Source organism: Bufo gargarizans, chromosome 1 (assembly GCF_014858855.1).
Source record: "Bufo gargarizans isolate SCDJY-AF-19 chromosome 1, ASM1485885v1, whole genome shotgun sequence".
Classification (NCBI taxonomy): Eukaryota; Metazoa; Chordata; class Amphibia; order Anura; family Bufonidae; genus Bufo; species Bufo gargarizans.
Window position 1 is genome coordinate 508793028 of NC_058080.1, and position 16758 is coordinate 508809785.

Sequence of the window (16758 nt, forward strand, 5' to 3'; positions counted from 1 at the left end):
GGGAGAGTGAGGACAAGGGAGGAGGGGGGAAGGAGTGACAAGGGAGGGAGGGGGGGGGGAGAGTGACAAGGGAGGGGGGGGGGAGGACAAGGGAGGGAGGGGGGGAGAGTGACAAGGGAGGGAGGGGGGGAGAGTGACAAGGGGGAGGGGGGGGGGAGAGTGACAAGGGAGGGAGGGGGGGGGAGAGTGACAAGGGAGGGAGGGTGGGGGAGAGTGACAAGGAGGGAGGTGGGGGAGAGTGACAAGGGAGGGAGGGGGGGGAGAGTGACAAGGGAGGGAGGGGGGGGAGAGTGAACAAGGGAGGGAGGGGGGGGAGAGAGTGACAAGGGAGGGAGGGGGGGGGAGAGTGACAAGGGAGGGAGGGGGGGAGAGTGACAAGGGCGGGAGGGGGGGGAGAGTGACAAGGGAGGGGGGGGGGAGAGTGACAAGGGAGGGAGGGGGGAGAGTGACAAGGGAGGGAGGGGGGGAGAGTGACAAGGGAGGAGGGGGGGAGAGTGACAAGGGAGGGAGGGGGGGGAGTGACAAGGGAGGGAGGGGGGGGAGAGTGACAAGGGAGGGAGGGGGGGGAGAGTGACAAGGGAGGGAGGGGAGGGAGAGTGACAAGGGAAGGGAGGGGAGGGAGAGTGACAAGGGAGGGAGGGGAGGGAGAGTGACAAGGGAGGGAGGGGGGGGGAGAGTGACAAGGGAGGGGGGGGGGGAGAGTGACAAGGGAGGGAGGGGGGGGGAGAGTGACAAGGGAGGGAGGGGGGGGGGGAGAGGTGACAAGGGAGGGAGGGGGGAGGAGAGTGACAAGGGAGGGAGGGGGGGGGAGAGTGACAAGGGAGGGAGGGGGGGGGGGGGGAGAGTGACAAGGGAGGGAGGGGGGGAGAGTGGACAAGGGAGGGAGGGGGGGAGAGTGACAAGGGAGGGAGGGGGGGAGAGTGACAAGGGAGGGAGGGGGGAGAGGAGAGTGACAAGGGAGGGAGGGGGGGAGAGTGACAAGGGAGGGAGGGGGGGAGAGTGACAAGGGAGGGAGGGGGGGAGAGACTTTTTTTTAAATAACCACTTTGGGTGGCATTGTGTGTATAATATCTATGTATCTGTTTAACTTTATATTTTAATTCACTTTCCTTTTTTTTTACTTAAAAAAAGTATTTTAAAAGTATTTGGGCAAAAAGGCAGTTTCGGTTTTCGGTCAAGGGCATCCTGAATTTTCGGTTTCGGACCAGAATTTTCATTTCGGTGTAGGGATCGACCGATTATCGGATTTACCGATATTATCGGCCGATATTCAGGATTTTGAACACTATCGGTATCGGCATTTATTTTGCCGATATTCCGATAGTGTATGGGGAACACAGATCGCGCTGCTGACAGCGCTCTCCGTGTTCCCCTTAGCAGCACAGGGGAGAAGGAGCAGTGTCTCCTCCCACTGTGCTGCTCCTGCCGCTGCCGCCAATGTAAGGACAGGGGACAGGAGGAGGGGAGGAGCTATGGCCACTGCTCCACCAATGAAGATTAATCTATCATTCATTCATATACAGGAGGCGGGAGCTGCAGGATCACATAGCCGGCTCCCGGCCTCTATGAGCTGTAGCTGCGATCTGCGGTAGTTAACTCCTCAGGTGCCGCAGATCGCAGCTACTGCTCATAGAGGTCGGGAGCCGGCTATGTGATCCTGCAGCTCCCGCCTCCTGTATATGAATAAATGTGAGATTAAGCTTCATTGGTGGCGCAGTGCGCCCCCCCAAGCCCCCCAGTATCAGACATTGGTGGCGCAGTGCGCCCCCCCCCCCCCCCCAGTGGTGGCGCATAGGGCCCCCCCACCCCAGTCGCAGTGCGCCCCTCCACAGGATCCCCTCTCCCTTGCTCCTCCGATCGGAGCCCCAGCAGTGTAATGCTGGGGCTCCGATCGGTTACCATGGCAGCCAGGACGCTATTGAAGCCCTGGCTGCCATGATAAGCTCCATGTTGCTGTGTGCACAAAGCACACAGCAGCAGGGACAGTGTGAGCTCCTATTCACCCTGATAGATCTCTATCAGGGTGAATAGGACAAGGGTTCTAGTCCCTAAGGGGGCTAAAAGTTAGTTAAAAAAAAAGTTACAAAAAAATAATAAAAACACCAAAATATTAAATATAAATGAAAAAGAAAGATTTACAAAAAAAAATAAAAATACACATTAATTTTCAGCAGATTTGTGGGAATTTTTATTTTTTTTTCAAAAATGAAAATTCCCAGAATATCGGTATAAATTATCGGCTATCGGCCTGAAAGTTCACAAATTATCGGTATCGGCCCTAAAAAATCAATATCGGTCGATCCCTATTTCGGTGCACCCCTAAACCAAACGGAACGGATCTCAATAGCGGAATTGAAAACGCAGATGTGAAAGTAGCCTAATGAAAGCGAAAATTGGGAGGTGTTAGGGTATGTTCATGTAGACTTTATTCGACATGGGTTTTGGCACCGATTCTGTGCAAAACACCTGCAATTCAGCTTAATTGAATGAAATAGGGAAACCATTTATTAATTTATATAGCGCTTTTTTTTTTTTACCCGCTTGCGGTTTCAAAAACTATGCTGCAGAAAAAAAGAAGTGACAAGTCTACACAAGAAATCCCATAGCAGACTCCACATCAGGATTTTCAGCATAGATAAAAACTGTGTGAACATGCCCTTATCCATAGCAAATGGTTATTCTTCAAACTGGTTTTCTCATCTCAGACATCCCTATAGATTATGCCTTAAGGGGATAATCCACTCCTAGTATACTGATGGCCTATCCTCATGACAGGCCATTGATATCCAATCGGTGGGGGTCCAACACCACGGACCTCCACTGATCAGTTTGGGAGTAGCTCTGTCCATGGTGTAGTGGACGGAGCTGGTTACTGCACTGCTGCTCCAAATTAAGTGAATGGAGCAGCGTTGCAGAAAACCAGTTCCATCCACTACACAATGGACAGAGCTGGGTAATTCCAGTACTGCAGAACATCGGACTGGCGGAGTATAGGATCCCCACAGATCAGATACTGATGGCCTATCCTGAGGATAGGCCATCACTTTAAGGCTGGGTTCACACCTGAGCATTTTACAGCGCGTTCAAACGCGCTGTAAAACGCTCAACACATGAAAACCAATGCTTCCCTATGGCCCTGGTTCACACTTGAGCGTTTTACAGCGCGTTTGAACGCGCTGAAAAACACCCTACGCTCAAAAAAGTTCTTGAGCTTCTTTGGGGCGTTTTGTCGCGCATTCCCGTACATAGACTTTCGGGAATGCGCGACAGTGGGCGTTCGCTTGTCTCTGTATGCACGATTGTAAACGCCCGTACAATCGCGCATACAGAGCGCTCCTTTCAGAACGCTCAGGTGTGAACCCAGCGTAAAAGGAGTGGACAACCCCCTGACGCTGGTTTCAGACCTGAGCGTTCGCGATGGAGCGCTCTGTATGCGCGATTGTACGGGCGTTTGCAATCGCGCATACAGAGACAAGCGAACGCTCATTGTCGCACGCTCCCGAAAGTCTATGTACAGGAACGTGCGACAAGACACCCCAAAGAAGCTCATGTACTTCTTGAGCGTCGGGCGTTTTACAGCGCGTACATCGTACACACTGTAAAACGCCCAGGTGAGAACCATTCCCATAGGGAAGCATTGGTTTCTCGTTGTTGAGCGTTTTTACAGCACGTAGGAACACGCTGTAAAACGCTCAGGTGTGGGCTGGGTTCACACCTGAGCGTTTTACAGCGCGTTTCTACAGCTTTTTACAGCTTGTCGCGCGTTCCCGTACATAGACTTTCGGGAACGCGAGACAATGGGCGTTCGCTTGTCTCTGTATGCGCGATTGTAAACGCCCGTACAATCACGCATACAGAGCGCTCCTTTCAGAACGCTCAGGTGTGAACCCAGCGTTAAAGTGAATGTCTCTCCAGTGATTTGCTGCCCTAGCTAAGGGCATCATTACCCGGTGACAGATACCTTTAGCAAAACACTGTTCAATACACAGTGCAAATACCATATTAATGAAGTACCTGCCATTCCCCCTACAGAGGACGGACATTTGTGTCTCCAGTAATCAGAGGGCGGGGGGGAGGCAGGAGCTCATGAATATGAGGACTCAGCAGCGCGCAGTATGTACTGAACAGTTCCTGCGCAGGATTATATACGTATTAGCAAAATGTCCGGGTCAGCTCCAAAAAAGTGACCCAACCTTTTGCTAAGGGGATCTGTCACCAGTTTATGCTGCTCATAGGTAGGGCACCATAAAACTGATGACAGATTCCCTTTAACTATCTGTGAGTTTCACCTACGTCAAGAACAGGGATCCTGACACCTGTCCCACCAGGTGAGGTGGTAGTCAGCTGCTGCACTGAGGTGGAGAACAAATGTAGAAGTGGCTGCATATACCAGCGCACTCTGACATCACTTCTATAGGAGTTATGTAAAAGCCAAGTAAATGTGAGCTTTATATACACGGCAGTATATATGACAGAGCTATATAAAAATATAAAGTAAAAAGGAGCAGTCACTTCTCCTGACACGTCTGTTTTAGTAACAACACTTATGAATGAATTGCCAGAAGTCTGCAATCCAGGACCAGGACATTATCCAGTCAGTGCTGCCAGTCAGACTGTACAGGGGCACACCCCAAACTGGTAACACCCGGCTTTATTGCAGACTGCTGGCAATTCATTCAGAAGCTTCTAGTAGGAACCACAGTGCAAAGGCACAACATAGAGTTACATGTAAAGATGCTCCAGGATTGTTATTACTAAAACAGACATGTCAGGAGAGATGGCAGCTCCTATAACAAAATAACAATCTTTCACTAGCAAAACCAACTGTTTCTGAGACAACCAATTTTTATGGTGCATTTCTTTGCAAAGAAAATCTACAGCATCCAGACAATACATACAATGTGAATGAGATCTGTAATGAACATGGGATAAAACAGTCATCACCAGGGGCGGACTAGCCATAGACCTTACAGGCAAATTTCCCCGTGAGTCGATGCCCACAGGGCTGCCAGAGCCCTCCTTTCACACTGGCGTTTCTGGGTCCACTTGTGAGATCCGTTTCAGGGCTCTCACAAGCGGGCCCCAAAACGGATCAGTTCAGCCCCAATGCATTCTGAATGGATAAGGATCCGTTCAGAATGCATCAATTTGGCTGCGTTTGGTCTCCATTGCGTTTTTTAGACGGTCACAAAAACGCAGCTTGCAGTGTTTTGGTGACAGCCTGACGATGTGGAGCCAAACTGATCCATTCTGACTTACAATGTAAGTCAATGGGGACGGATCCGTTTTTCACTGACACAATATAATGCAATTGAAAACGTTTTGACTTAGACTTTTTATTTTTATAAATAATGCAAACAGATCTGTTATTAACGGATACAAGCGTTTGCATTATTGGTGCGGATCCGTCTGTGCAGATACAAGACGGTTACATCGCTGGGCAGGCACATAATCTGATGCTCTCAGCATTAGTGAACACTAGGAGCATCAGGTACTTATGTAGGCGGCTGCAGGTGCCCTCCTGAAGTCCTCAGGACAAGGACAATGATACAGTTGAACACTGCAGCGAGTGTGCTGCACTGTGACATCCGGTTCTGCTGGGGCGGTATATTGTGCTGCACTGTGGCATCCGGTTCTGCTGGGGCGGTATATTGTGCTGCACTGTGGCATCCGGTTCTGCTGGGGCGGTATATTGTGCTGCACTGTGGCATCCGGTTCTGCTGGGGCGGTATATTGTGCTGCACTGTGGCATCCGGTTCTGCTGGGGCGGTATATTGTGCTGCACTGTGGCATCCGGTTCTGCTGGGGCGGTATATTGTGCTGCACTGTGGCATCCGGTTCTGCTGGGGCGGTATATTGTGCTGCACTGTGGCATCCGGTTCTGCTGGGGCGGTATATTGTGCTGCACTGTGGCATCCGGTTCTGCTGGGGCGGTATATTGTGCTGCACTGTGGTATCCGGTTCTGCTGGGGCGGTATATTGTGCTGCACTGTGGTATCCGGTTCTGCTGGGGCGGTATATTGTGCTGCACTGTGGTATCCGGTTCTGCTGGGGCGGTATATTGTGCTGCACTGTGGTATCCGGTTCTGCTGGGGCGGTATATTGTGCTGCACTGTGGTATCCGGTTCTGCTGGGGGGTATATTGTGCTGCACTGTGGTATCCGGTTCTGCTGGGGCAGTATATTGTGCTGCACTGTGGTATTTGGCCTATTTGTATTGCCTCACATTCTTTAAGTTTAGACCCACCTACAACATGGGGCTACTTCTAGTTTTTTTCCAGGGCCACTTAAGCTACTTTCACACTTGCGTTCATATAATGCAGACGGTGGCTCCGTTCAGTACGGATCCGTCTGCATTATAATGTTAAAAAAATTCTAAGTGTGAAAGTAGCCTCAGACGGATCCATCCAGACTTTCAATGTAAAGTCAATGGGGGACGGATCCGTTTGAAGATTGAGCCATAGTGTGTCATCTTCAAACGGATCCGTCCCCATTGACTTACATTGTAAGTCTGGACGGATCCGCACGGCCAGGCGGTCATCCGAACGCTGCAAGCAGCGTTCGGGTGTCCGCCTGCTGAGCGGAGCGGAGGCCAAACGCTGCCAGACTGATGCATTCTGAGCGGATCCGCATCCACTCAGAATGCATTAGGGCAGTACGGATGCGGTCGGGTCCGCTTGTGAGCCCCTTCAAACGGAGCTCACAAGCGGACACCCAAACGCTAGTGTGAAAGTAGCCTTAGAGTTCTCAGTCCGCCCCTGGTGACCACAGTCAACAGCACTTTTCCTGCAATGGTTGCTGATTACATAAGTTTTAAGCCTCATTCACACGTCCGTGCTTAAATCTGTGAAAAGGTAGTCCGTGATGCCTCCGTGAAGATGTCTGTGATTGATCCGTGTTGGATCCATGTTGGGTGTGTGTGCCATCTGTTTTTCACCGACACTGAACAGCTGAAAAATAATTTTCAAAGCAGCTCTTCCTAATGATCCATAAAACATCAACGGCATCTGTGGCTTTCACGGACGCATAGACTATAATGGGCGTAATGGATTTGTGAACACGGAAAAAATATAGCATGCTTCTGTCCTAAAAACATGGACCGTGGAAAAAAAAATGGTGTGAATACATACATTAAAATTAACGAGAATGTGTGCTGTCCGTGGAGAATGCGCACAGGACGCATACGTGGAACACTGACGTGTGAATGAGGTTTTACAAGGATGTTTTTGGGTTGTAGAGGAGGTAAATCCGCCCGGTGAGGACCACTGTTCTAGAGATGCTTCACCCTCCACCACATGTAATAGAAATACCACACACATGATAAAAAGACAGCAGAGAGAATCCGGAGGACTGGAGGCTTCTGCCGCTGTGCTGATGTGTGACATTTACACAGACTATGTCCATGGAAAGAATGGCTGAGAACAATATGCAGTCTAATCCCTAGGGCTGATATCAGCAGAACCAGCCAGCAAGGCAATGAACCTGGCACAAGGACAGTAAAATGTGGATGGCCCAGAAGGAAAGCCTGGGGGGACGGGGGCAGATATGTGTAATGATCAGCATCAGCATTCAGGGGGCGGAAAAAGGAATTGTTAAGACATCGCTCGTCATGCACCTTACAGGTGACAGATGAGACTGGTGGCCATTCACAGATCGCCCTGCTTTACTGCACGCTTGTACATACGTTAAGAGCTCTGCTTCAGTCTTCATACGGTCAGCAGAAGACAGCTAGTAAGTTGGAGGAAAAGCTAGTCTTCTGGTGCCAGATGTACTGCAGATACCAGGATGTAATTTACACCTCGTCTCCTTCCTAGTCACAAGCCGAGATGTTAGTGTGGATTCTAGTGCCAAGGCTTCTGGATTTTTGTCTTTACTAACATACACTAGCCTCTCTTCTCTCTAGTACTACGTTTCGGTCACATTCACACAGCCGTATCCGTTTTGCAGTCCGGGGTGCATTCTGCACTTTGACGGCCCCATTTTCAAAATACCTATTCTTGTCCGGACAAGAATAAGACATGTTCTGTAATTTGCAGGACGGAAGCGGGGATGACATCTGTGTGCTGTCGGCATATTTTTTTTTGCGGCCCCATATAAATGAATGGGCCTGCATGCAATTCGCCAATAATATGGTCATATGAATGTGGCCCTATAGTGATTACAGACTTGTAACCATAGTAGTCACGCATATGACATCTCCCAGGAGCAGTGTCACACAGATCCTTAAAGGGATTCTCTGGGCTATAGATATTGATGACCTATCCTCTGGATAATTTATCGATATCAAAATCGGTGAGGGTCCAACATACGGCATCTCCACAAACATCGGGTTCAAGCTGTCACGGCGCTCTGTATACCGTGTAGTGGTAGCAGTTCATGGTAGCAGATATTCAGTACGTTGGCGCCGCAAACTACACAGCGGACGGAGCCTTCTGCTTCCACTCCATACACTGCTAGGTTCAGGTGCTGGGTGTGGGACCCCCACTGATCTGATACTGATTACTTTTCAACATCTGGAGCCCAGAAACCCCTTAAAATATTGTGCCCACAATGTATTCACTTTTCACACTGAGGTCTTTTGGCTCTCCATCTCATGCCATATTATAGATGTATTCTGCTCGGAGAGGAAAATACTGTAGATGTCATGCACCACCACTGCAGTGCCTCCAATCATTTAAAGCCCATACATAAGAGGCTTCTATAATGCCTCACTCACACGTCAGTGTTTAGTCAGTGATTTCCATCAGCGATTTTGAGACAAAACCAGGACTGGAACCTCTACAGATATAGGGTATAAGGGAAAGATCTGCTCCTGTTCTGTGTTTCGAGCCGCACCTGGTTTTGGCTCACAATCACTGATTGAAATCACTGACCGAACACTGACGTGTGAATGAGGCATAATACTGCTGTAATGCTACGGTACATTTCATCTACCATTAAAAGGTGTTTTCCAGGATTTTTTAATTGATGACCTATCCTCAGGATAGGTCATTAATATCAGATCGGCCGGGGTCTGACACCATCGCCGATCAGCTGTACGAAGAGAAGACCACGCTCTGTGCCAGTCCTACCTTCCCTTTATAGTTTACCTGCTCGCTGTCGACATTGCAGCGCTGAGCAGTTGTAATTACAAGAAGCCGTCCTATTCACTTCTATAGGACAGCTCTGTAGTTGAATAGGAAGGAGCCGTGCCATAGAAGTGAATGGGACGGCTTGTAATTACACCTGCTCACTGCTGCGATGTTGAGGGCGGGTAGGAGAACAATGAAGGGAAGGCTGCGCTGGCACAAAGTGCGGCCTACTCTTCAACCAGCCCCCACCATTGCCAAGTATAACCACAAAAATTCTCTCAACCCAAACACATGGACACCCATGTCAGAAAACATCCCCTACTATCTGTCTGGTCAGACGGCCGCAGGCTGGCACGCCGTAAATATTGATCGGGGCACTAAATTGCTGGGTCTAGCTACACATAATGCAGACAGTCTCAAGGACAAGGATTTGCTGAATTTCCCACCATGAGATAACGTGCCAAACTAGCAAATTGTTCCATCATTTACCTGACAGCTACGTAAAACACACTGACTGTTTATGCCCCGTCTGAATTGTACAATCTGCAGTGATTTATCCAATTAGAATCACGTTACACATGGTCATCAATGCTTGCAGTTCTGAGAAAAGATCAGAGGTTTTCCCAGCAACTAAAACCGATGTGAAGCATGGCTGGCACACCAGGCTCTGCCCAGTACTGTGACATGTTATCTGCATGGCCCATACATCATCATGGCAGCCAGCACACAGAAACACATCCAAAGCATCAGACATGTAGTTCACTGTTCTGGCTTCAGCTACCTTGATATGAATGAAGTCTTAAAGGGAACCCATCACCCGGATTTTGTGTATAGAGCTGAGGACATGGGTTGCTAGATGGCCGCTAGCACATCCGCAATATCCAGTCCCCATAGCTCTGTGTGCTTTTATTGTTAATTTGCATATGTATCAAATCGTAGTTTTTTACACAATAAAAGCACACAGAGCTATGGGGACTGGATATTGCGGATGTGCTAGCGGCCATCTAGCAACCCATGCCCTCAGCTCTATACACAAAATCCCGGTGACAGGTTCCCTTTAAAGGGGTTGTACAGTGGCATGTAATACTGAAGAATCTTAGACCTAACTTCAGGATATGTTATCAATATCAGAACAATGGGGTCCAACTCCCAGCACCCCCGCCGATCAGATGTCTGAAAGGGTCGTGTCTTCACTATTTACCTGCACGCCGTCTCCCTTACAACTACTCACCCCATTGTGTCTTCTCTTATACCCTCTATAGTCTGTGCTCTTGAGGGTATAATAGAAGATCTGCATTTTTTGTGGACAGCACACTGACCCATTCATTTCTATGTGGCCGTGCAAACAACCGTGTGAATGTGGATCCGTGTGTCAGTCCAGCAGAACACAGAACCAGTCCTAGTGTGGTCTGCTTTGCCGGTGGGAATAGTCCTTTCTCTAGATGGAAGCTAGAGAAATATGGAGCGCACACGGGTATCTGTATTTTGTGGGTCTGTTGTTTGCGGACACGGTAACGGCGTGGTCAGACCAACTCGGCCAAGCACAATGTATTTTATTTTTTATCTTAAACTAACTCCCTGACATTCGTACAAACACCCCATGGAGGCGTGAATGGCCGCATTCTGGACTCCTGCGGCCCCCTACAAACACACACCAAGCAATAGACAGAGGTCCTTCTACCTAGACCAATCATTGGGTCAGTTATCGAGGAGCAACAGCTCGTCCTGTGTACATAATGAATGTGTAAGAGATCAACCAATAACGGTAGCGATCGCTCGTCCCCCTGCAGGAGATGCTGCATGTCAATATGTGATCAGGCAATTATTGGGAACATTTGGTTCATTTCTGATACTTGCCTAAAACATCGGTCCATGTAAAAGAACCATTAATAACTCCATACAGGGAGAAGCAGGCAGGAGTGACAGATCTGTACATGGCAAACCCTAGAAGAAGATACAACCCCAAGTTCTGGGCCTCCCTGGCTATTCATTGACGACGGACGTCATCAGAAATGGGCTCGACAGATGCTCTTTATATATGGAGCTCTCACTACATCAGGACTGCAAACTGAGTGATCAGGTTCAGACTATAAAACGCTATACACATTTTGGCAAAAGAACAAAAACACCCAATAGGTAGTAAAGCAAGTTTACCTCAGCAGGCCTTCAGAAGCAGAAAGCTGGCTGCTGCAGATCATTGCTCTTTGTACTATATAATAAAAATGGGCGGATAAATAGGAGCGCCTCCACAGAGACGTACAGACAGGTCTCTGGAGATTTACAGCAGGCAATGTATTCTCGTCTATACCTATAAAATCATTGCTCTGGGAAAGTTCTGCCTATTGAAACGCGTAGAAAGCTGAGCTGACCCCAATATCCATTGCACCTAGTTCCAGTAAAGCTGACAATGCAAAGAAGCGGCGCCCGATCGTACGGAGCGCAAACGGGGCTATACACAGGTACTGGAAAACTAAAGTGCAGCGCCAACATTCCTGACACGAAAGGCATTTCTTTCTATGACACAGTAAGGAGATGTGCCAGAGAGTGCGTGGTTCACCCCGATGGAATTCGGATTTTGCATCTCACCTCAGTCACATGACTACTTACTGAACTAATGGAGTTTGCAATTAAAGGGACTTGTACTGCAGCAGGGAAATGCCGTGTAGCAGAGAGAAATGGTGCCAAATATCAGAATAGCGTGGAAGCAGAACGAGTGCATAGTGAGGCACATTCCAGTTACACGTTGTTCTTGTCAGAAATGGGAACAGACCCCATCCAAGGACCTGTCATCTCTCCTGACATGTCCGTTTCAGGCTTCATGCACTGCCATAAGGCTGCCAGTGTTATCCAATATGTTCCAGAACTGTAATGGTTACATAGCATCATAAATCAATACAATGCTATGTGACACCCGGCAGCGCTGGGAGCTGCAATGTGGTCTCACTGTGGGAGGAAAGCTGGTCTGCAAGGGGCCTTAGTCTTGGCTGCAGAATGCGGTCCACTGACCCATTGAAGTCAGTGGGTCTGCAAAAAAAGGATGCAACACGGACGTCATCCATAATACATACGATCATGTGCATGAGGCCTGAAACAGACATGTCAGGAGAGATGACTGGTCCTCGGATGGGGTCTGTTGCCATTTTCGACAAGAACTATACATTCCTCCCATGAAGTGTAATCGGAATGTCCCCCACCATGCACTCGTTATTCTCGACATGGTCTATCTTTCGCGGAATGGACATACAGATGTGAAAAGCGCACAGATGATCCGTATGTCCGTTGACGTCAATTGGTCCGGAAAAAAAAATAAAAAATGCAACACGGACATCATTCGTATTATGCAGACCACAAAATAGATAGTCGTGTGCACGCTTAGTCACTACTTGCATTCTCCATATAATAATTATATTCTATCTATTCTGATGACCATGTTGTACCATTACTCTATTAGTCCTGCTGGAAGCTACGAATGAATTGCTAGGAGTTTGCAATGAAGATCCAACCAGTCGGGAGAATGTCACTGCAGTCTGACACTATCCAATCAGTGCTGCCATTGGACACCCCTCAACAGGTAACACTCATCTGGACCTTCACTGCAAACCTCCAGCAATTCATTCATAACCTCCAACAGGAATAATAAAGAAACGGTACATCACAGGGCCATAAGAATAGCTGATCCAGAATTGTTCTCACGTGGGGAATGCAAGTAGCTGCTAAAACAGACATGTCAGGAGAGGCGACAGCTCCTCTTTAATGGGCAGATTGTCCTGGTTTCCTCCGATAGGATCTGGCCTCAAATAAAAAGTGACTCTCTGAAGAGATCACCTCCCAATTTCTGGGGGAAAAAAAAGAAAAAAAGAAAAGGAGACCTCCCATGGACTGGATGTATTTAGAGCCACAGACAGGAATGGATCCCTGCTCTTGGAAGGGCTATCCTGAGTGCACAGGATCTGATCCCATCCTCGGCTCGCTCTACATATAATATGAATGGATGTGTGCACGCCCCAATAACAACTACTGGTAAAGTAGGACCCTACACTGACACCACAACTTGGTTTTCTCCTTACGGCGATGTCTGATAAAACGGGAGCAACCGCTTCCCTTAGTTGAGTTTGGCATCATGCACAGTCCCTTAGGCCTCACGCGCACGACCATATCCATTTTGCGGCCCGCAGCTGCAGATCCGCAGACTACAGATGTCGCATTTTTTCTACTAGAACTGCCTATTCTTGTCCTGACACCCCTGTGCGGTCCTCATTTTTTGCAAACCCACAGAAATGAATGGGTCTGGGTGCAAAGCGCAAAAAAAAAAAAAGCAGATCTTACGCAGACCAAAATTAAGGTTCTAGGGTAGGAATCAGCAACCTTCAGCATTCCAGCTGCTGTGAAACTACAACTCCCAGCATGCATACCTATTTGGCTGTTCTTGTAACTCTCAAAAAAGTAAAAGGAGGATTCTGGGAGTTGTAGTTTCAGAACAGCTGGAGTGCCGGAGGTTGCTGATCCCTGTTCTAGAGTATGTTCAAACAGCACGTATTGACTGTGTGTGAATGTATTGAGGATTTTTCACAAAACTGGCATCAGAAATCTAAAGCGGTAACTAACTTCTGACGTGCATTGGCCCTGGGATTAACCCCGTCATAACCTGTGGCAATATGAACATGCAGCGGAAAATCTGCAGCCCGTTCATTTTTTTTTTCCAGCATGGGGTAAAATAGTGCCCATTCACATCCACTGAAGGCGAGAAGTCAATGGATTCTGGCAGGATTGACACACCTACGTCCTGACACAATCCTGCACGTGTGAACATGGCCCAATAACAGGTCCTGGTGTCAATTCCACTATAAGCAGCGTTTGAGGAACTCACACCGCGGCCATATTCTGTAACGTACGTCCTGTCGCAACCGTCCTCTCAATGCAACCTAAGAGAGCAAATCTAGGGGTCAGGATGAGAAAGCAGACGCCCAGCACGGCAGCGGTTAATGGTGCGGCACTGTTTGCTCAGGATATAATACTGTGTGCATAGGTAGCGCTGTATACACACACATTAAGTCAATGCATACTCCCTCCTGTAACAAACCGAGCACAGCGAATACGCAAACCAGAGGACGGCGTATACCGTAGCGGAGTACAAGAAAGGGCAAATGCAGCAGAACATTACACAAGTCTATACATTGTAGTGACAGCTCATCAGAATACACCACACAGAGGGTCTGGGGGGTGACAAAGGCTACCCAAATTACCTCAATATACAAAGCCTAGCCAGGGCTGAGGAAGGCAAAAATGAATTAAACATGAGAGTATAATGGCACACCACGTGACCACACCACATCCAGTGTATACACACACACACACTAAACAGGCAGAAGCTGCCTCTGTGCATTTCCACCACATATGTACAGGACATGTATGAGAAGGCGGCAGTGACATGCTACAAACCGGCTGTCTCGTTACCGTGCGGCTCTGAGGGATAATGTCCCCGGTGTCAGCTGTCTCGCCCCCCCCTCCCCGTTGTCGGTTGCTGTCAGTCCGAGCTCAGGGTTCTTCCTTCCTCCTCACAACCACAACAACATGGCGGAAGCGCGGGCACGCAAGGAAGGGGAGGGAGGGAGGGGGGCCAACGTCACGGACACGCTCACGCACACAGACACACCCACCGACGACAGACGCGGGAACGCGCAGACACGCCCCCTTTGTCCTGTAGACGCAGCTGTGACGACCCTCAGCCAAAGGCAGAAGAAGCTGGAGTGGGTGTGTCGCCAGAGGGCGGAGCTTAGCGTGTTATGACATCTACCTGTGACAAGCATTATTCCCGGTGGTGGGCGGAGCTGGGGGTTGGAGTGGGCGTGCACAACTAAGACCCAAACATACCATTTAAAGGGACAACGCACCTGCCGCGTCTGGTTGCCAGTCAGCTTGTATGCTGTTTGGCTGTGACAGTTTATTGTAATGGACCATACGAAATAATGTTCTGAATGTGATATATGAGAATCTTGTTATGGTTTGTAAAAGTTATATGGTGTCAGGTGATTTATGTGAGGTTTCTTCATTAGCTTCCATACACCATAGGTCCTCTCTGGGCCTAGGCTCAATACAGGGCCCCTGTTCTAGCAGAAGATAGTTTGGAACTAACCTCCGAACCGATAACCAGCAAATATCCTATTACACCTTATATATCAGGGATCAGCAACCTTTGGCAATCCAGCTGCTGTGCAACTACAACTCCCAGCAAGCAAGCATGTTTGGCAGTTCTTTTAACTCCCATAGAAGTGAATGAAGCATTCTGGGAGTTGTAGTTTTTGAAAAGATGGAGTGCCAGAGGTTGCTGATCCCTGTTATAGATGAGCAATGGTGACAAAAATAAAGGGGTTCTGCAGTTTTTTTAAACTGATGATCTATCCTCTGTAGTGCCGTGGCCGTCTCGCTGTTTACCGCAGGCCCAGTGACGTCACGACGAGTATCAATGGCCTGGGCGGGGCTAAGCTGCATTCAAGTGAACAGAGCTTAGCCCCGCCCAGGCCATCGATACTAGTCGTGACGTCACTGGGCCTGCGATAAACAGCAAGAAAGCGTCGCTGCCTTCTCAAACAGCTGATCGGCAGGGGTCTCAGGTGTTGGACCCCCGCCAATAAGATGCTGATGATTTATCCGGAGGATAGCTCATCAGTTTAAAAAAACTGCAGAACCCCTTCAAAGGGAACCTGTCACCTGGATTTTGGGTATAGAGCTGAGGACATGGGCTGCTAGATGGCCGCTAGAACATCTGCAATACCCAGTCCCCATAGCTCTGTGTGCTTTTATTGTGTAAAAAAAAACGATTTCATAGATATGTAAATTAATCTTAGATGAGTCCTGTCCCTGAGATGAATCCATCGTTCTCTGACTCTGAGCCCAGCCACGCCCACTGTGAAGGAGCCCAGCACCGCCCCGAATCCTCCGAATCTCCTCCTTGCTCCCCGACGTCACAAAGCTAGAGCGCCATAATCTCGCGATGCACAAGCTAGCGCATGCGCAGTTCGTTCCCTGAGGCTAATGCCAGCACGGGGAAGGAACACTATGCCGACACTGCGCAAGCGCTAGCTCGCACATTGCAAGAGATTACGGCGCTCTAGCTTTGTGACGTCGGGGAGCAAAGAGGAGATTCGGAGGATGCGGGGCGGTTCTGGGCTCCTTCTCAGTGGGCGTGGCTGGGCTCCGGAAATGTTAGTAGCCTAATTTACATATATAAAATCTTTTTTTGACACAATAAAAGCACACAGAGCTATGGGGACTGGATATTGCGGATGTGCTAGCGGCCATCTAGCAACCCATGTCCTCAGCTCTATACACAAAATCCCGGTGACAGGTTCCCTTTAAAGGAGTTTTCAAACATGAGGCCTCTTTCACACGGGTGTCATGTTTTTTGCCCGGATAAGATGCTGGTGCGTTGCGGGAAAATGCACGATTTTCCCGCACGAGTGCAAAACATTGTAATGCGTTTTGCACGCACGTGAGAAAAATCGGCATGTTTGGTATACAGACCCGAACTTCTTCACAGAAGTTCGGGTTTGGGTTAGGTGTTCTGTAGATTGTATTATTTTCCCTTATAACATAGGGCTGGAGGGGTTAAAAAATAATAATAATTTGCCTCACCTTCATCCACTTGATCGCGCAGCCGGCATCTCTTCTGTTTTCTTCTTTGCTGTGCA

General features: G+C 48.8%; 1 protein-coding gene across 5 annotated transcripts in view; it reads right to left on the minus strand.

Moving 5' to 3' along the window:
* The window catches only part of MTMR3 (myotubularin related protein 3), an 84813-nt gene extending 70161 nt beyond the window's left edge, over positions 1–14652 (minus strand). Inside the window, exon 1 of one of the 5 annotated variants that reach the window (XM_044275275.1) lies at positions 14525–14652. The gene's annotated coding sequence lies outside the window, so the exon portion shown is untranslated. Of the gene's footprint in view, positions 1–14509 lie in introns of all 5 variants that reach the window. The other 4 variants (XM_044275271.1, XM_044275277.1, XM_044275272.1 and 1 more) reach the window with 4 other exon arrangements.
* Positions 14653–16758: the final 2106 nt, after the last annotated feature.